Genomic DNA, 22706 nt, shown 5'->3' with positions numbered 1-22706 from the left:
CTGGAAGTATTAAGCATGCAACTAAAAGAAACGTTTTAGAATTCCCAAGCTGTAAATCATGTTTTAAAGAAATACATCATTCTAATAAGCCTACGCTTGCCGTCTCCGAAAACGGTAAAAAAAGTAGTTAGTGGGATGTAAAAATAACATTATTTCACTTCTAGAGTCGGACCCAGATTCACTCACCCTGCCGTTGTCTGCCTACACCAACTCGGTAGTATTGAGGTCTGCATAATAGGGCAGAATTGGTAAATATTTTTCAGTTTTGTAGGTCGCCTCACTAGGGACATTCTTTACAAACACTAGCAATTCTGCTTTGGTCAAACTTCCTTCAAATTGGTTGTTTTGGGTAAGCCAATTGTGTCTTTTTTTTTGAGCGATGATAGTGTTGGATTCCTAATCTCTTCTACGCTGTGATAACTAGCATTATCTAATACTATCATACTGTTTGGACTTAAGTTCAGTAGCAGTAGCCTTTCCGGTAGAAATTCAGTATGCACAACATAAGTTTCATAGCATCGGAGGGATTTGGTATGTTAAAAATCTTCCATGTATTACCTTGTAGAGGAGAGATGTGTTCACTGCGACAGCCAGGGACCCACCCACCGTCCCCAAGAATATCCTTTTATAGCCTAATACAATTTATTCCGTGCCATTGTTCATCGTCTAACTACGCAGCAGCATTTCCATTGGCTGAGGCACAATTGGACATGACGTCACTCCCATCAGTCAAGTAAAATGAATTCCATTACCAACCTGCGCACAGTAAAAACACAACTAAATGCAATTGCTTTGTCACTAGCTATCACCATACGGAATGCTAGAGACCCCCTTTGCTCGATCGTAGTCCAATGGCTTTGTCACTAGCTGCTATCACCGTACGAGATTCATAAATTCAAAATTAGCGCCGCTGCACCTTTGTGAGAAGTCAGCGAGAGACAAACAAATGACAGTGCAGTCGTGCCTAGATGTGTGCGCTGAAAAATTGTTTACAAGGCCTTCCTCTCCCCTGGCATGCGCAACAATAATATGAGGACTTTTCCATATAGCTTGTAATTTTCCCAGTTCTGTATCATATTGCCAGCATGATGGGACAGAGTGTGAAGAATGAACGAATGTCTCGTCTAAATATACTATTTTCCGACCATTCTCTCTGTACTCATGAATTTGTGTGAGCTACCTTCCCTCCATGCCGTGATATTAGGTTTTTTTTCTGTCAACTTTCAAGAACTATGGCACCTAGTCCATCGCAACTCCATCCTTTTCAGTAACTTTTGATGATAATGCTACAGTCAAGTATATTTTCTGTTTTTAACACAATTAAATTTCTTCGGCCTTCTTTTCTTATGTCATGACTGTCTTGTCAGGTGTAGAAAACTACAGATGACCCTTGGCCATAGACTTCTTCCCTTCTGCTGTTATACGCTTCACCAGTAACTTAAAAACCCGTATTGTTCACTTGTTTGAATATAGTGTAATGTTATGTAGTTAAAATTGTTCAGTGATATCGAGCTGCACTGAGTGCTCGTGATTTCTCCATGGGTAAGATACGCTATTAAGTAAGAACAAGGCAACATCAATGAACAGTGTTACTCTTAAGTACTGTTAGGTCCACCTAGTGGCAAGACCATTGAACTGAATTGAAGTCTAGCTTGTCAGAAGACTATTGGTCTGGGGATAAGCAAAGGGGATGTGGGGGGTGTAAGCCCATATGTTAGGGCCTCGAAGCAGCAAACAGGCCTAGGATCATGGGAATCCTACTAAAATGTGACAAAGTGGAACGTAAGGACTACAAAACTTGATTTACATGAAATCATAATGCGATCTGTATTGGAGGTAATAGACAAGTTGTTTTCATAACCGATCCAAGTTGGTCAATAGCAACATAAAAAATGGTCACAAATCAGATTTTTTAGTCTTAATTCTTCTATATAAAAAAATACTTACAGGGGTGGGTTGCAGGATCCATGGAAGTTATCCTGAAACATTACTTTTCTAAGATTTCTACACTGAACTGGGTATTGAAATACTAAGTTTTGTCCATGTGGAAAGCGCTGCTTTACTGTGTAGGTTAATGTGCTGACGTTGGTAGACCCTCTTTAGTGTACAGTAAAATACCAGTATTAAAAAAATTTAGGAGACCTGAGAATTTCACTATAAATTAATTTTTTTTTTCAGTTTTGAAGGACTCTCACCTTGCTAAACCTATTGAAGAATCTACATATTTTTCAATATGAATTTACACATAAAAAACCTTAATACTGTATTTATTAAATGAGAGGAAAATCAGGATATATATATATACATGAAGAAATCATATAAAGTACAGGTAAGTTATTTGCAAGAAGTTTTCAGCATCTCAAATTTTACTCTGTACTGGTACAGGGACGTTATATTTTGAAAACATCTGTGATTTTCTTCTGAACGCTCCCAGACAAACCAGGGTGTCCACCCGTTGGAAAACCAGGAAATGTCATGGAATTCGATAAATGAGAAAACAAGGAAATGTCAGGGAATTGGAAAAAATCCGGAAATTCGTTCTGCCAGATAAAATGGACATACCGTATTTATCTGTTAATACAAGCACATTTTTCAGTTTTTATAACGTTAATCTAGGGCATGTTTCTCATGCCAGGAATAAATTGTAAAGAAAACGGAATAAACATTTTTAAAAAACAGTGACCTCGAATGTGAAGTAACCAATAGCATCAATAGCTATATGGATTGCCTTTAGCAAGCAGTAGCGACTATGGTCGATCAATTTTTCAGTGTTTTGATCTGCTTACTATTGAATATTCTGTGGTGTTGGGAATTGTGGGGCCTAAAATATGTTCTCACTTTTCTAATCGCTTAAATACATGGCTTCCACAACGAAATATGCATATAGACAAAATTCCATAACCCAACGGATGACTGTTTGTTTACTATGTAATGACGTGTGCAATAGTCACTACATCGTAAAATGTAAAAGCAGACAAAAAACACTGAATACAGGAAAGTATGGAATTTGCTTAAACCTAGTACTCATTCGAGTGTTTATTATTATTATTATTATTATTATTACAATTATTAAATGTGCTGATGTAGGTAAACCTTGTGGCACCGTTCGGGCTGTGCCATGTTGAGTTTCTAACCCATCTTTCATGCAAGGTGTTCGGAAGTTTGAGGCGGGACTAGTAGCTTGTAATATCGTGTAATTTTGTGAATACAGTAAAAGATTTAAAATAAAGTGACATCACATTGTAAGATGAAAGTTGTTTGTTGGTTTGGAGTTTTTGAGTTTGTATGTATGTATTCGATCTTGATCCAGCCAATCCCAAGCTGCCATTCATATCGATATATATAGATTGAGTGCAATCTTGAAACCTGGCTGCCAACTGTATTGTCTACAATACGAATACATCACCAGGTGGCAGCCACGTGGTTAAGCTACCTGGCTCGGCGTGTGCGGTATAGGTTTAATAGTCTTCAGTGTAGATGTAATTTTATTTACATCAGTGTGTTGGTTAGTATATACACTAGTTCGTCTGTGTACCATACCTCAGTATAGTTCATGAAAGACAAGTGGCAAGAATGTGACTTGGCAAAAATTGGCACCGTGGTCTCTCAGCCATACCATCCTTCCTATGCCAGTTATTAGCTGCGAATAATTTATTTTATTAATAATAATATACCTCTTCTTATTTTAGTGTCTGATATTGTTAGGAAGCGCATACACTATCTTAGTGACGTTGATACTATTTTGAAGCTGTTACAGTTTGGGATTTTTTGTCTGTTTTTTTTTCTTCCACATAATTGTCAACATTAGGTAGGATATCTATAGCACGTTCATTGACTTTCGAATTTTCAAGCCATCTTATGGCACACTATTTCAAAGGAAATAAGTTTGAACCTGAATAACCCATTCCAGTCTGGGCCTTAATATCCCTAACAAACGTTCTGAACTGGGCATTTTTAAGGATCTTTAAAATACGGTATTATATCTCTGTACCTGTAGGAGATATTGACATGATTCTTTTTTCTTTGTGCTTGTTTGAGCATCTAATTTTCAAAAGCGCTCTTTGTATCATGTCAACTATCACTTCAGATTTTAAAATTGTTTATATATTATACCATGTTTTGCGAATGGAGGAAAGGTCTGACGGATAACGAAGCAAATACATTTTTCTGAAATACAGTAATATTTACCCTATTTCGCTAATATAAAATGTGCATTGCAATTACAAAACAATAACAAGTACGATATAAAAATAATTTTTCAATAATAATAATAGTAATAATTACAATAATGAAAATGGGTGCTCTTACGAAATTTTATTTTAATTGATAAATTTTGTTAAAAGTTACTCAAATGTAAAAATATTGTTCTACCACAAAAGACATCTGAGAAAGAGAAAATAGTCTTCTAAACAGACAACTTTACGAATATGTAGACAATCTTAAGTATTCGCGCAAATATGAAATACACGGGAACATGAACTAGATGTAAGATGTAAGACTTTTCAGGCGTTTGCTCTATTAGCCAGCGTTTCGTCTTAGGTCCGACACTAGACTCGTCAGAGTGGGATGTGTCAGACCCTACGCCGTAAAACGAACTCCAATCATAATGAAATGCAAGAAGTTGTTTCGAATTCATGTCAATATGTTCATTTGCGCATAAACTTATAATATATCATAAAATATCGAAAATATCACTTTCGTCAAGCACATGTTTGCTGCAAGAAGCCATGTCTTAGAGCTCACTGAGTGACAACATCTACTGATGCATGCTGTTCAAATATATCGTAAATTCTCTGACTTTGACATATAATACTGCCATCTGCTTAAATACTCTCGTAACTAATACATTAGGAAACATGATGTAACCACCAGAATGCGTGCATAGCTCGTTCTCGATTTTTAGCGAATTGTCAAACCTTACTACGGGCTATGCCTGCAGCGCGTCCTGAATGTAATTTCGGCCGCTGCGAGCTATGCTCGCAGTTAGACCGGAAAGAGATAATGTACAGGAACGTAGCAAAACAAAACGCAATAATTTCGTGCGGCTTTTTCAAGCCGGGTGCAGCCATTGCAAGGTAGACCTTCCGGTGAGGGTGGGCGGCATCTGCCATGCAAAGGTAACTGCATGTTATTGTGGTGGAGGATAGTGTCGTGTGCGAGTTGCAGGGATGTTGGGGACACCACAAACACCCAGCCTCCGGGCCACTGGAATTAACCAGTTAAGGTTAAAATCCCCGACCTGGCTGGAAATCCAACCCAGAACCCTCTGAACTGAAGGCCAGTCTGCCCGTTCAGTCAACAAGTCGGACAAAACAAGAAGTGAAGAGCATGAAGAAACTCTGCAATATTCCACTGGGTTTCTTTTACTGGCATTTTATATGAATTGCGCACAGTGTGTAACCCACAAGGTCCAGTGTTCACCAAAATAGGAGCAACTGGATCACCATTTAATAAATTATACATATCCTGAAGGAAGGAACTTTTTGACATTTGGGCCATCCATTGAAATTTGTGAGTTTTTTAGATCGAGTCCTTGCAGTGCTTGCAAAAAACCATTTTACAAATCCTAGGAGGTAGTGACCAAGAAACACGGAATCAAAATAAGAAGTGCATACCTCATTATTATCGGTATTGAAACAATGAACTACAAAATCCATTTGGTCCATCTGAGAAACTTTATTCAGTGACTCGTCAGAACCAACGTTGAAATGTGTGCACTTATTACACATCTCAAGAATTTGTTTATGTAAATAGGGAGGCAGGCCATGAGTGATTGTATATGCAACTTTCGTTCTATGCAGTTGAACTTTCGAAGTGATTTCAGAGTCTGGAAACATTACTGGGAACAAACATGGCACGTCAAGAATGGTGTTGCATGACAGCACGCATGCACCATATAATCTCAGCTTTGGTCACTTGCTCCTTGAAAGATGATTCTGTAGACATCTTGCCTCTGGTGAACCTTCTTTAATGGAAAAAGAAGCAGTGGAGTCATGTGTGACAGTTCGTTGTGGTAGCTGTGGTAGGCAGAGGACAATTTGTGTTTGTGGCCAGGGTATTAAGGCCACTTTATTGCTGAATGAATTAGAAGAAAAGTGGAGGGTGATGGCAGAAGCTCGACAGTCGTTGGTGGCTATAGATGAAGAGATTTCTTTGCTGAAGCAGTAATGGTAATACTTTTTAAATCTTAAAAAGACGAGACTAAATTCACCTTCCAAGTTTTTAAATTTAATATGCACATTAATTGCTCATTTATTTTTTGGAGGTTAAGCTTTCAAAATGTATTTTAATATTACTGTCATAGCTGGAAACTTCCTTCTTTTTTTTTTTCTTCGTGTGTCAGGGGAAAAAACTTGTTTTTATGTCTGGAAAACGGGGAATTTCAAAATTTGGATTTGGTGGGCACCCTGCAAACGAATATTCAAGGTAGTCAGCAACCACTGCGCTTGAATTTAACACAGATTCTGGCACATCACTTTGTGACAGAAGAAAATGTTGGAAGACTTCGTGCCATGTTTGTTGCCTGCACAAGTCAAACTCTGTTCAACACTTTCAGGCAAATCTTCCTCTTCCTCCTCATCACACGGATTCCTATCACTGATAATATCTATTGTTTTAGAAATCTGTATGTTGGAATACATGTCTTCTATGTTACTTTGTGTTACTTTCCTCTATTTCAAAGTCCTTGGTTCTGTTGCAAAATTCAGTTATGTTGAGTACTGCTGTCGAAGTAAACATAAAATCTTTCTTTAAAAAAATCTGTATAAACTTTACCATCATATAGGTTGGAGTATTTCTAAAATTTACTGTTGAACTTACAGATGTGTTTATTTTATGAATGGCGTAGTTTTAGTATTCTTTTATGACATTTAACATATACATTAAAACCTCTGTTTCTACAGGGGACAACAAAAAAAGAACGTTTTAAGCAAGAAATCGTACTACTTGAATATACAAATAAAAACTATCCAAGAGGGATATGCTAAATACAGCCTTTTCGGACATGACGGCATTTTACGTCGCGTCCGTGGGTACAGTGTAAACTATATCTACCATATCTACACATGAAAGTATTATTAAAAGGTGTTAAAAACACGAGAGAACAAATATGAAAACCTTTTCTGCTGGGGCTCATAAAATAAGTGCACTGAAAGTTGTGAAAAACACCAAATATGAAAGCACGTGCACGGAGGCCAATAAAAATATCAGTCTTATGGCAGATCACATGATAGTAGAAGCCTTTTATTTCGGAGCAGTGGTTTGTTAAGCATTATTCTCTGGTCACGCTCTTTGTCAACCTATTGGAGGTTACACTCGACCCTGTAAACTGGCAGGAATGACTTCGACCACCATTTTGTATCGAATAAAACTTCAACCAACTTAAGTGATCAAGTCAAAACTCTAAGGTGAGAGTTCAACATTTTCAGCCTCTGTGCGCTTCAAGATGCGGATGCTCAGTGCACTTTTTGACAGATTTTAAGCTCAGTGCACTTTCTGACAGATTTTAATTTTGTCTTCATTAGTAAGGAATTGCACAACTTTGAAGGGCTGATGTCATACCTTGCGTTTTATGTATAAGAAATTAATCCTACATAATGACGTTCAGTACTGGTACACAAAAACTGAATTATGATGATCTTCACGTGCTGTTGGGTAGGCAACTCTATCATCAGAATTGTAATGTGTTCGCTTACCTTCCCCTGATTTGTAATTGGGTAGTTTAGCCTGTATGTTGTATAGTGTGTGCCGCTTGGTATTAAGCTGTATAGAGACGTGCAAAATACACGTCTATTAAAATGGGATAAATTTCAATTATATTGTGAATGAAAAAGATGTTAAATATAAGTAAAAAGGCTATGTTTTATGTTGGTTCGAAATTCTTTACAATGAAATATTTTGACACACATTAAATAGGGAAAAGGGAAGGGGCCTAAAAATAATTTTGCTATTCTGAACATTTTATAAAACTGGCGTTTTTTATAATCACATTTATTGTATTGCGACATTGTCAGAGCAATGTTTTGTTTGATTTGTAACCAAACTTGTGTGACCCTGAAGCGAAAGCTTTATGAATTGTTCACCATTAAAAAAATGTGTACTTGAGTGAAAGGCTTGCCGTGTTAAAAAACCTATCGCCGTTGGATATTTAGCAGTTTTCTCTGCATAAGTGGTTGGACTTAGTTCAGGTGTGTGTATAATTATTTTACCTTGAGCATATACTGAGTGAAGTGAGGCATAAGCGGTTAGAAAACCTACCACCATTGGTGTATGTACAGCATAAAGAGTTCAGAAGAATTGTCAACATTGGATTATTTACAGCATTTATGTGGACTGAAGGTGTGTGTAGATCGGTTTATCACAATGATTTGGGATTTGTGTTGGAGTTGTCATTGATCTTCTGCAAGCTTGTCATGTATACATTTCAGGCAGTGGCTATTGATGCCAGTGGTATGGAGTAAAATAGGGATTCATTGCAGGGCTGGACAAAGCGCAGGCACCTGGTCGCCATGGCGACTAAAAGAAGTTTGTAGTCGCCTAAAATTTTCATATTCTAACAGCTAAATTCCAGTTTGAGGGCAATACAATATTTTCGGAATTTATTTCCACAGACACACATAGGTCTTATGGCGACGATGAGGTAGGAAAGGGCTAGAAGTGGGAAGGAAGGGGCTGTGACCTTAATTAAGGTACACCACCAGCATTTACCTGGTGTGAAAATGGGAAACTACGGGAAACCATCTTAACGGCTGCTGATGGTAGGATTTGAACTCGCCATCACCCGAATGTAAGCTCATAGCCACGTGACCCTAAACGAATGGCCAACTAGCTCGGTCATCTTTGAAAGTCTTTTTCTCAGCAGAGGCTTTTTTAAATAGTCATATTTTAGTCATGTTTTAGATTGCTTTTCCCTGAACCCACTAATCAAAACCTCGCTGCTTCTGTAGTATTTTGTCTCTCCCAAGATTTTACTTTCCCACTAAAGCACTTGGAATGTCTTTCCTGTTCTTACAAAGTGTTTCTGTTATGTAGGTTGACTTCTCGAAAAGATAACGCGCCAGGGGTATACTTGTCAAGCGGTTGTCTGTAAAGACGTGGTATCCCTTCATCATATAGTTACCCAAAGTTAGTAATTTTGTCACAACATGTCCAAGGCCATATTCTTTTGTCATCCTTGTTTTCTCTACTTTTAACTCCTCGGTAACATTAAAATCCTAAACAGTAGTGGATTACTGAATCGCACAGCATCCAAAACTTGATTTCCCATTTATGGTGTTTTTTATTAGGCAAATATTGAGTTAGTGCTGAGTGACTTTTAGTGCCACTCAAAGATTCGTCTACACTAAGTTGTTGGTGTGGTGGAGTGTAATGGTATCGGAATACACGATTGGCATGCTCAACATTTGGATCAAACCTTCTGGCACATGGGTTGTAGTCAGGGTGACCAGGTGGTGAAAGATTTTCGTTGTTCACAAGATGAAAAAACCTCAAGATCAGTTGGAATCTGTTTCTTGAGAACATATTTCCAAACCATGGAATATAACTAGAATTTTTGACCCAATAAGAAAATATGCTCGGCCTTATAGTTATACCCATTTCCAACAAAACAGCAACGAAAGCCTTCATTTGTCACTGTAACTGGGCACCAGTTCTGTGCTCTGGCATGTGATGACAAGACATGACTTCTCAAAAACTGATTAGCATATCTGTTTGTCTGTAGTTATGATGTTCCATAATTGAGCTGTTAAAAACAGATAAAAATACACAATAGGTTTTGCGTCTGAAGAAGGGGCATGTCTCGGGCCAGGAAACTCATAATAACCAGGTGAGGGTTGGTATTTTACATCTTGACCTACCTGAATTTCACGAAAAACAGGAAATTGTTGCTGTTGGATGTTGTTACAGCCATCATCAGTACTGTCATCCAAACGGTTGTGACCACTTTCACTACCACTTCCACTGTTTACATTCGAACAATGAACATGTGGTCGGGTGTTTACAGAAAAATCGCCATTAACACTCCCAATAACTCTTTCACTTTCCTCTTCCTCACTTGTTGGAGGAATGAATTCCTCATCAGTCATCATACTCTTCTTCACTTAAATTATTAACCCCTTACCTGGGGAATAGTTTCATAACATCAACCAGCCAGTGGGTAATTATTCAGCGCAACGCGCACTTTTGCAATGGGTACAGTAGCTTGCGGCAGATGTAAATACAAAAAACAAAAACAAACCCCTGGCACTACAGCCCTTGCAGGGCCTTGGCCTACCAAGCGACTGCTGCTCATCCTGAAGTCCTGCAGATTACGAGGTGCGAATCCTCTTAGCCGTTATTCTTGGCTTTCGAGACTGGGGCTGCTATAATCAGGGAGGCTGAGTGAACCTCGAACCAGCCCTCAGGTCCAGGTAAAAATCCCTGACCTGGCTGGGAGTCGAACCCGGGGCCTTCAGGTAAGAGGCAGCCACGCTCCCCGTACACCGGGCCGGCGTAGATGTAAATACTCAACAGAAAAATTTGTTTTACTTGATTTATTTAAATTGAGTGATATACAGTGGAACCTCGATTCTCCGTTTTTGGAGGGACCCGTAAAAAAAACGTACCACACGGGAAATCGGAAAATCCGGGAACAAATGAATCATCAGCAATTTGGCTAAACATAAAAAAAAAGAAATATGTATACTTATAATCTTACAAACGCCCCTAAACCAAACCCTTCCGCCCACCAAGAGACCGCTGCTCGGTCCAAAGGCCTGCAGATTGCGAGGTGACACATGGTCAGTGTGACAAATCCTCTCGGCAGTTATCCCTGGCTCTCTAGACCGGGGTCGCCATCTCACCATTAAATAGCTCCTCAATTAAAGGTAATTGTAGAATGAATGAACCTGGAACCAGCCCTCAAATCCAGGTAAAAATGCCTGACCTGGCCGGCAATCGAACCCGGGCCCTCTAGGTGAGAGGCAGGCAAGTTCGACCGCGGGGCTGGCTTCAAATATTAATTACCGGTACACGACTTAAAAATCTCAACTTTACATTCAGTTTTATCGGGGAAACTTCTTCAGTTTCCTCTGAAAACTTCTTTCAGTTCAACAACTTTGATCTGCCAAGCCAAATAACAATCGACCACAGGTTGTTTTTAATTCTCTAATCTAATGAAATAAAGCACGTTGGATAAAAAAGCACCCAACATGATGGCGAAATCCCATTTTTTAAAAATCTTCCATTGTAATTTGGTCATCGGTATACTGTTCGTAGTCATTTTATGGAAATCTTATACCACGTAATTTAGGCCTACATTGACTTTTAAAGGTTATGTTGAACTCGAGAATATGGTTTCGAATGATGTATCGATTCTCAATTTCTGGAATGCATTATATTCAATTCTGCCTGTCACTAATCACAATCAAATTGGAAAGAGGAAAAAATAGCATCACAACTTGCGAAATTACGGTTATTCGCGACCTGGAAAGCACGCTCGCTGTAAAAGTCGGTACGAGTGCGAAATGATACAAAGTTTCTAAATGTAACGTGCGCAAATAAAATGAGATTTTAACACACAAACACGACATTCCCCGTCTTATCATAGGACCAAAACAGTAATAGGCAATCCCAAAACCTCCCATGGCTTTATGTATGTAAGGTGCAACATCTGTTCTGGCCTCGATAACATAATCGTATACTGCACGATAATATTAAAATACTAAATTTGTGTTAAGAAAGAGCAGTTTCGATTCCTGCCTGAAAGTTCAGTGACTATACAGTGCTCTGAGGGAAGTGCCGAAAACCTGTTCGGCGATACACTCGAAAAAATAACAAAATAAACATGTAACCCTGGACAATATTGTAGACGTTTTGCAAGTACGAACATATGAAGAAACTCATTCCGTCTTCAAGTAGAGCTGTCGAAATGCGCTATGTCTCCTTCCAATAGTTGTGGACACTATGACTTCGATTCTCTAAAACAATACCACCAGAATGCACCGATCGCTTTTCTGGTATAGTACTTTCTCAAATTACCGCAATGACGGGACGTTAACACCAAAATCCGTAAGTATGCCTTAGCCGTCCTTTCGTGAGATACAGTTACTTGAAAAACGCGTGATTGAGGTTTTAGCGTTGATGGGACTGCAATTTCTGGACGGTTGATACGGGAAATAGTTTCTTTGAGGAACGGAAAATGCAGGATTTTTCCAACATGATTTAATTAGGATGCTTGTGGGACCACGTAATTTGAAAGGGTAATACGGGAAAACGTAGTTTCCGGGAACGTATAATCGAGGTTCTACTGTAGTAGAAATTCAATAGCATTGTTATTACCGTTTTTCTTGTAAATCCGTAAACATATACATATATGCAGTGTGTTCATACAAAGGTGAATTTAAAAATAGTGTTCCTTTCATTATTATGATGACATTCTTCAAGTTTTCAGAAATGCATCAATAGTTTCTACGTACGTTCTGGTTCATAGGTCGTTCAGAAATTGCGCACAGTGTGGTAAATACGGAAGGAAGGGCAAGCACAAAGGGCCACGTCGCATTCCTCCCAGTAGTAGACAGTTTCGTCACCTCTGGTTTGACAGGCGCACAACATGTTTTCTTGAGTGATACCTACATCTGGTTGGCGGATTCTCAGATAATTCAACGTCTTTCCTAACCAAGCCATTATCACTCGGATGCAGACCAATTTACAAAAAGTTATCAGAACATGGACGATGGAGTTCGCCGAACAACTATCGTAGTAACGACAACAACTTTCAAATTTAGTTATTTCAATGTACATATACACAAATTATTTACGAAGAATTTGGCGCGAACCGTACGAGGTAACATGAGACACCTGTTGGACTGCCGCCTAGGCGCGAACTACCCGACTGGCATGAGACTGGATAAAAATGAATATGTCAGCAACAGTCACATCTAATATGAATGGAATTTATTTAAAATTACGATAGTAAATGGCAGAAGTGATTAAGAATAGTCAGGCGCCTATAGGTGGCTAACTCTATGCAAGAACACATTTAGAAGTACAAGAACTCCTAAAGGCGTCAAACTCAATACTCGTGCAACAGCTGTTGACGCAAGGGCTTAAGATATACAGCCAGTTCGTCATCGTCAACAAAATCGCTTCTCCCGCTAGTCACCATTTTACTCGCACGGCATTTAGATCATACGTCCTAGGTGAATACTGATTTCAGAAATTCACTGCATGAAAGTGAATGAATTTACACACGATCTACCGGCGTAGTAAAAAACTAGACCTTTCTCTATGGACTCGACACATAAGATGTTGCCATCTGACGGCCAAAGCTGTAGCAACTCGTATAGAAGAGCACGCTAACCAAACGATACGAGGGGCGTTTAAAAAGTCCTTGAAAAATAAACTACTTGCGTGTTTGGGGTAAACCTTTTTTAGTTTTCGACATAGTCTCCCTTTAGGCTTATACACTTTGTCCCACGATGTTCTAGTTTGTTGATCCCTTCCGAATAATAGGACTTGTCCAAGTCTGCGAAATATCCATTAGTGTTTGCAATCACATCCTCGTTTGAATAAAATCTTTGTCCTACCAGTCATTTCTTCAAATTGGGGAACAAATAGTCCGAGGTAGGCAAGTCTGGAGAATAGGCGGGGGGGTGTGTGTGAAACGAGTTGGAATCCTATTTCCATTAATTTTGCGACCACAACTGCTGAGGTGTGTGCTGGTGTGTTGTCGTGATGGAAAAGGACTTTCTTGTGGGCAAATCGCGGGAGTTTTTCTTGCAGCTCGGTTTTCAAACCGTCCAATAATGATGAATAATATCCACCTGTAATAGTCTTACCCTTTTCCAGATAGTCGATGAGGATTATCCCTTGCGAATCCCAAGAGTCGCCATAACCTTTCCGTCCGAAGGAATGGTCTTCGCCTTTTTTTGGTGCAGATTCCCCCTTGGTTACCCGTTGTTTAGATTGTTGTTTGGTCTCAGGAGTATAGTAATGTATCCAGGTTTCATCCACAGTGACGAAACGACGCTTAAAATCCTCCGAATTCTTCTGGAACAGCTGCAAACCTTCCTTGCAACACTTCACACGATTTCGTTTTTGGTCAAGCGTGAGCAATCGCAGCACCTATCTTGCGGATAGCTTTATCATGTCCAAATGTTTATGCAAAATATTATGTACCTGTTCAGTCGAGATGCCCACAGCACTAGCAATCTCGCGCACCTTAACTCGTCTGTCATCCATCACCATATTATGGATTTGATCAATGATTTCTGAATTCGTAACCTCCACAGGCCGCCCAGAACGTTCAGTCACTTGTGCCCATATGGCCAGTCCGAGAATTTTGAAACCACTTATAAACTGTTCTATTTGAAGATGCAGGGTCACCGTAATGTTTATCAAGCTTCTCTTTAGTCTCCTGAGGCATTTTGCCTTTCATAAAGTAATGTTTAATCACCACACGAAATTCTTTTTCGTCCATTTCTTGAAACTCACTAGACTTCCTTGATTCACACGAATGCCAAACACAAAGAAATAGACCAATATGGATGAAACTTGGTGTGCGTTCAAGAGATTTTACTAACTAAACAAGACCTCGATACGCACGGTGGTGCCATCTCTCTGACTTTGCACGAACATTTCAAACCACCTTCGTATATAGTGGTTGGCACTTTACTCGTATATACGGAACAACGTTGTCTGGCTCTCTACGGGTTAAGGTTATTGTCTCAGTTCCATTTAGTTCATTCTCTATATAATTCCTATTTGAACAACTGTGCAAAGTTTCATTTAGATCAGACAAATGGTTCTTGTGATATGTTTCTTGTTTGAAAAAAAAAAACGTTTTCATGGAATCGTGTGTAAAGTTGTCGCACACAGTTCTACTCACAGTTCTCCTTAGAAGGCTTCACTGGCATGTGTTATACCCTCTGCCTGGATGTTCTTGGATTGTTCTTCCAGTCTGAGTCTTCGCCTAGTCGTTCTAGCTTCCAAAGTTGAGTTTTTTAAACTTTCTTTTCCAGCTGAATCTACACGTACCTTGTCAAACTTGCTCATAGCTTCCACAGTATTCTTCCCAACTTTGATTCCCAATGCCCTCAGTACTTGTAGACTACTGCTAGCTCCATCATTAAAACTGGCCACTGCACTGTAGGTTGCTATTTGAACAATTTTATTACCATTGCATGATGTCTTGGGACAAATGAACCAAACTTTACAGTTGAATGACTCATTTGCATTTTAGTTTCTCCCTTTTAGACGTCTTCTCAGTAACTGTTTTGCTAAGATCTTTAAAAGCGGGCTTTATGGTGTCCATTACAGGTTTGGGCATTGGATGTGGGTGCTTGTAAGAACTGTCCCCTCTGATTCAGCTCGTCGATAGCCACACCAAGATTCTGAGTCCTTGGGACAAAAGTGAGTGGGATTCAGGACAGTTTAACCTTTGTGGTACCAAATTGCCTACATTGCAGCCCTCATGTCGCTCAGTCTTTATTTGCCCTGATTTCATTGCCATAATAAACTTGGAGTTTGTCTCTTATGGTTATCTACCCATGCCACGTCTACTCTTCACACAACTTTTTTCCGGTCGGCCACTTGAGATTTCTAAGTCTAGTCTCCATCCTCTTCTAGACATGACCTACACATTCCACTTTTGTTATTTCTACTTCTGGACCATATGGCTTAGAATCATGTACCATTTTAAAGCCTTTAGTATCTCAATCACCAACATACTCGTATTTGAAGCCATGCTTTTCAACTGAGCGTTTGAAAATGTCTACCATACTATTACACTCCATGCTAGCTGCAGTGCCCTTATGATTTGCTGTACAGTGAGGAAGGTGTTCTTCAGGAACATCCCTGGTAGCAGAGAGAATTCTGTTACAGATCAGGCCATAAGTAGGTTGCTTTATAGTTGGTGGGAGATCCATAAGACCACAAAAAATTTTCCAACCCCCTTAGACCAAGACCTAAAATCTGCATAGCATACACTATTGTTTATTTCAGCGACTCTGTTATAATTTGAAGGACAGTTTTTTAAATAATGTTTGAAGTCACAATTCTCACAGGATAAACAAAATGTACTGGCCAACCCAAATATATTACTTTCGGTTAAATTCACATTTCCATGGCACATTTTGAAACACTGGCTGATGCACTAGGCCTACTGGCTACATCAATAACATTGCCATTATCACCTCTCTCTTCATTAGAAAAGGGATTTCCAGCAAATCTCTTTTCAGTCTTGCAACATTCCCTTTCTGAGGTGTTATGATCACAATTCACAACACAATGTAATAAATGCACGTGGAAAGTTTCTAAACAAACTGTTCCACACTCAAAGACAACCCACTAAACCAAGGATACAGGCATGGCCTACGTGCCAATACCACCCATGCAGCCAGTGCTATAAGAAATTGACGAAAAGAGAAACCACTCAATCGTCTGGCGCTGTACATTTGCATCCATTGCTACGTAGCCACGCCCATCCCAATGTGCAAGCTGTTACTGAAATGCAAATATCTCTAAAACTATGAGGAATTTTTACATAAAACTTCGTATCTATGTTTAGAATGCCTCGAACATTCGTCCAAGATTTATTTTAAAAAGACATTTTTAGTACAGTATAGGCTCCGTGCGGTGATGGGAGAACTGCGCCGCAGCGCTGCGAGTGGCGAACTTTGTAAGATAATGCGTCTCATTGCGCACATATCTGCTGTCATCTCACCACGTGCTGCCATGGCCGACTAAATAAGTGGGATTTCAGTGTGTTTTATGCAACAAAAATTGGCCACATTATCCAAACTTGCAGAAAGTGGTCGTGTAATAAATTTACGAGAAAAACAGAGCAATAACTTCAAATGTGATTAGAAAGAAAGATTCGTTCACTAGATATGCTACCATTTCACGTTAGAGGCAACGTAGTAATTTATGTATTAGTAGTGGTGATAACGAGATTAGTATTCATATACACATTCAACAAAGCTTTCTTCAGAAAAATATCCTTGGTCTATTTCTAATACGATATCATGCTAGAGTAGGTTAATGCTGCTAGGGAGGCGATTAATTTTAAATTGTAATTTTAATTAATTTTAAACATAACCATGTTTTCTTAGGGAGGTCGTTATTATTTCATGTCGTATTGTTTCTGTGAAATGTAAGCATATTTCAGCTGTTGTTTATGCAGTTTGCTGAGAACATGTCACCTCGCGTACTGATCGACCGTGTGAATGGTCTTAACCTTGCAGCTCAAACGTAGGGAAAGAGAACTACAATAAGGGGAAGAGAGGGGATGAAATTTTTCTGATAAAAAGTCTCAGGCTTGATGTTGCACCTATTGAAATTCCTGATATTGAAACCGTAAGTACACTATCAAAAATTATGCACGAGAAGAAAAGTTCAGAAATCCCCGCATATATCATGCACTGTAAATGTTCACTTATTTTTATGTCAAAAAGTTCAAGTTATATGCGAGCAAATACAGTATTTGTAACAACCACATTCTATACATAAATTTCAAAGCTTGGTCCTATGTATTGGCAACAGCTTTTATAACCTATGAACTTATCCAATCACTGTTCTTGAAACAGTGGGCCTGAAAGACCAGAACAGGTAATGGGCAAATTATATTCTACAGGAAAGGATATACACCTGAACCTTTCGATTCAGTAATAGAAGGAAACTGTTCCAAAGAGTGCTTAAGAAAAACATTCTTCACCATAGTTACATCAAACCTTGAATGACCACACAATTCCTTATTGTTAACCAATAAGGTAAATTAAACACTTACACTAAAAGTAGCATTGTCTCTAGGCCATTACATGAACAATTACTTACAAAAAACTACATTCAGAATTGATTACAATTAAACTTATTCAAGCCACACTGATAAATCTCTTGAAACACCACTACTACAAGCCCAGTAAACAATATCATGATGAAACTCAAAAGGAAAAAAAGTCTAGATTTGAGCATCATGAGGAGGTATTGACTAGAATGTGTAAGGAAAAATAACTGTTTAGAGCTGTTAAGATAAAGAAACTCTCCTACTTGGGTCAAATACCCAGAAATTTGCACACTCCTGCAAATAATTATACAAGGGAAGATCAGGAAGAAGAGCGGTCCTGGGAGACCTCGCGTGTATTGGCTGGAGAACCTGCAGTATTAGTTTCGACAGAGGACCATTTCGCTATTCCACACAGCCAAGAATAAAACTACAATCGCCAATGTCTGATGGCTGATATGGTACTACATTATTTTACAATTATGTTTATCATTCATTTCCCTCATTGGGATGTTTGACACCGTTCTCTCTTCCTCTTCCAACCACCAATATTCCTTCTTAACTGTGTGTTTCATCAAGGTTTCTTCTAGTAACACTATTCTTGAATGTTTACAGCCACCTTAATCTTGGTCTCTTATCATCAGCTTCAGCATACTTCCCTCCTTTATCGTTTTAATTTGTCCAAACCATATAAAATTCATCTCTCTCTATTCTGTCATCAAGCTTTTCCTTCTGATGTCCTCAGTTTTCGAAATTTGTCCTTTCTTGCCTATCATCTTAAATTAATTTTACTGGCCTGGATTTTATTCTGTGCTGGCTCTGCAGTGTAGGAGTAGCGTGCCTGCCTCTTACCCGGAGGCCCCGGGTTCGATTCCCGGCCAGGTCAGGGATTTTTACCTGCATCTTGAGAGCTGGTTCGAGGTCCACTCAGCGTACATGATTACAACTGAGGAGCTATCTGACGGTGAGATAGCAGCATCGGTCTAGGAGGCCATGATTAACAGCCGAGAGGATCTGTCGTGCTGACTACACGACACCTCGTAATCTGTAGGCCTTCGGGCTGAGCAGTTGTCGCTTGGTAGGCGATGGCTCTTTGGGGCTTTTGGTTTTGGATTTTATTCTGTCTGTGTCAGTGTCCAGGTAGTACATTTTATACAACTCTTTACGCTTGATTGGTACTTACTCCACACCAGGTTTCTCACATGGGTAGAATTCATTTTGCTGTTGAATACCATCACCATTTGGGCTGTTGACATCCTTCGAAGCTTCTGTGCGTTTCGAAGCATGGATGAATGCTTCACAGCAAACTTTCTTCAAGGCTTTGAATCGTGGTAAGACACATTACTGTTGTGGATTCTAAGAGTTCATAAGTCCTTTCTGTTGGCTGAACTGTGTGTTTACTATGAAGTGCTTTCGCACAAGTGGTCTTGCAAACCGCATACCCTGCTCAGTGTGGCGTTTAAGAGTAGCTGTTTTAAACACAGTTATTCAGAGAGTGCTTTACAACTGGAGGTTTTTCTACGCAAGTAAATAATCCAAAACTGAAAGATGCTTTTATCTATTTTTCATTAACATAATTACATACCTGCCAACTTTCCCGATTTGGGTGAGAGACTCCCGATTTTCGGCAGTTTTCCCGTCTCCCGATTTTTGTTTATTTTTTTGTGAACTTCAGAAAATTTGTTTTCAAATCCCGCCATTTCAGGTTTATACGCCAGTCGCCGGAAGCCCATCGTTCATTGGTCGCTTTCGAATGAAATATTGGTGTTAATACGAGAAGTGCGTGCAAATGTGCATTGACAGCTGTATGTCGTGATGCGTATATAGATTGTCAATCTCTCGTTCTTGCGTGCTATGTACGTGTTCGCATAAGACTACAAGGAACTAATCTCATTTTTGTTTCGTATTGAAGATAACAATAATTAAGATTCTATTATAATAAAATTTATTGTAGCCACCTATTCAATACAATTCACTGTTTGTGGTGATTAAATTCTAAGTGATTTGTATACACTACATAGGTACATGTTTTGCCCTGTTTTTGGGCATCTTCAGCCTGTTGTCAGTCTTAAGGTCTTAAGACGAGAATTTTATTCTAATAGAATCTTAATTACACAAGTCTAGTCGATTCTAGACTAGTCGCTAGATTTGCAGTCTTGTTTATTAATACAGTGACAGAATATCAAAGATAGCAATTAGTGACTCTTCTAGAGATTTTAGGAGCCATTTGGAGGCAATTCTGGTGAATTTTAATTTATTCATAAAAATAGCATTACGCTTCACATAATCGCGCAGGCACATGATGCAATATATTAATCAATGCATTTGCTAAGTAATGGCATCCAAGTGCATGACTGATTCACATGTGTGGAGCATGAGTTCATACTATTTTCGGAAGGCTTATCGCAGACCAATCATCTCGCTCACATACTGTACTTCCTGCCAGAGAAAGGAGATATGTAATTTTTAGCCTTATAGCCTCATATAGCAACAGTCCGGTTTTGAGACAAGGGGTGGTGTGAATAAAAATGGGCACGCACTCATTACTCGCAAATTTAGAGCAGGCATTCGCGATGAGGTGAATAAAAACCGCTGGTCGGTAGCAGTCACTCACAGGAGACCTGTGACCTTGAGCACACACTCCACTCGCTTGAGTAGCAGAGTGGGTGCTCCAGATTTCTGGTGAATAAAGATAAAGCAAGCACTCTTTCCAGTAAGAGCTTGCTCATGTTTCCTTGGGCTAATTCAGTAGGCGACTCCAAATTACAGTGTCGAATGGCATGGCAGAGGTTATGGTGGTGGTTAATGGGGAAAAAAATTATATAAACTTTGCAGGGAATCATCTCCACTTGATTACAGAGTTGTATAGGTCCAGTAAGGAGCATGCTGAAGAGCCTCCATGGCTCAGGCGGCCTTTCACTTTTGGGTTCCCTGTTTCAAATCTCGGTCACTCCATGTGCGATTTGTGCTGGACAAAGCGGAGGCGGGACAGGTTTTTCTCCGGTTACTCTGGTTTTTCCTGTAACCTTTCATTCCAGCCACACACACCAATATTTCACCTGGCAGTCATTAATCATTGCTCCAAAGGAGTGCGACAGGCTTCGACAGCCGGCACGATTCCTATCCTCGCCGGTAGATAGGGGCTTCATTAATTTCATTCGTGACCCGGTCAGATGACTGGAAACGGATTGTGGATTTTCAAGGAATATGCTGAATGGTTAGCTGAGCATTTCCTTGTGCACTCCAGAGAAACGAGGTGGTGCACTAACAAATGAAGAAATCCTGTTCGTTGACCCTGGGTTTCAGAGTGGAGTTGGTGAAGACATCTCGGAGTACTGTGTCAGAAGCGTTTTCGCAGGTTTTGACATAAACAGAAATGAAAGATAATTAGATAAAATTCCAAGAAATGTTGCTCAGATGCAGGAAGCATAGGCTAAGTGGCAAGAACATTTTAGTTTCTCGTAGGAACTGTTGTACTTGTGTAGAAATTAAGAAGCCACATGTTCATGGGAATAACTACATTTACAGAAAAGGCGTCCCTAGCATTAATGTACAGGGCACTTGCATTGGAAAGGAAGAATTCAACCAGTGTAGATGTATCACGGCCTGACTGTCCATGACCCCCGAATTTGGAGGAACTCCGATGTTTGCAGAGTTATGACGCCTCTGTTGGAAGTCAAAGGGATGGCAATTTCTGCAGATCTTACAACTTGCTTTATGTCGCGCCGATACAGATCTTATGGCAACGATGGGATAGGAATGGCGTAGGAGTAGGAAGGAAGCGGCCGAGGCCTTAATTAAGGTGCAACCCCAGCATTTACCTAGTGTGCAAATGGGAAACTACACGGAGAACCATCTTCAGGGCTGCCGACAGTGGGGATCGAACCCACTATCTCCTGGATGCAGGTTCACTGCTGCGCGCCCATAACCGCACGGCCAACTCGTCCGGTCCCGCAGATGGCTCCTTGAAAATTACATTCAATTGTCATATTTTCATCATAATTCACTTTTGTTATTTACGTTATATATGTATTATGTACGTTATATATTTATTAATGTTGTAATGTTCAGGCTATGATTTCCTGCCTTTCAGACGGCCAATGGTAGGGTTATTCTCCCCCTGCATCAGATTCATCAACTTATCTCATTATTTTAACAATATGCATTTGTTTGGAAAATTCTAAATTCCCATGGAGGGAATTAGATATTTTTCACCAATAGAACATGTCAAAACAGATCAGATGTAAGACTTCTCAGGCGTTTCGTCTTAGGCCTGACATTAGACTCATCAGAGTGGGATGTGTCAGACCCTACCCACTGACGCTGAGGTGTATGCAGGTGAACTCATCAGAAGCCCTTATAAGAGGCACAGTCTGTTCACTTCATTGTGCACAGCGTGAGGAAGGCGTTTATTCTCCACTATTTCAACTCCATGCGCTGATGGACGGAACTAGGGCTTCTCACAGGCTGAACACAATTTGTTTCAATCCGCCCCCTACCACCCCTCTCTGCAGTGTCTTTGATCATAACTTTTTTGGCTCGTGCTAGTCTGTATTTCTGTACATGACCAAGAACTGTCTTAAAACTCAAAATGGGCTCCGTTATCTCACACGAAATATAAGTTTCATAGATATCGGTATAGAAGTGTCGGTAATGGTTGTTGAGTGGTAATTGTGATTGTAGGTTTCCAATATGAAATTGGCAATTTTTTCTCTGTATTGTTTGTTGTCTGTATCCATGTGAATCAGCTTACGCTTCTGAGCCTATATACAAATGATCAGTTCTTCTTGCTTCTTTTATTTGCACTGTTATCTCCATTTCTTGGTGGGACCAGGACTCTGTTAATTATGAGAGGTTAATGGTATATTCTTTTTTTTTTTTGAAACTGTAATCCTTGCATGAAGTAATGAACACTTGAAATTTAAAAAAAAAAATATTTGTTCTTGTTATA

General features: G+C 39.5%; 1 protein-coding gene across 4 annotated transcripts in view; it reads left to right on the top strand.

The window, feature by feature from the left end:
* Positions 1-22706, top strand: part of Zn72D (Zinc-finger protein 72D) — a 166164-nt gene that overhangs the window by 8313 nt on the left and 135145 nt on the right. The window lies entirely within an intron of this gene.

This window comes from Anabrus simplex, chromosome 1 (assembly GCF_040414725.1).
Source record: "Anabrus simplex isolate iqAnaSimp1 chromosome 1, ASM4041472v1, whole genome shotgun sequence".
Taxonomy (NCBI): domain Eukaryota; kingdom Metazoa; phylum Arthropoda; class Insecta; order Orthoptera; family Tettigoniidae; genus Anabrus; species Anabrus simplex.
Note: the sequence above shows the minus strand (reverse complement) of the source record. Positions and strands in the feature narration are given on the sequence as shown.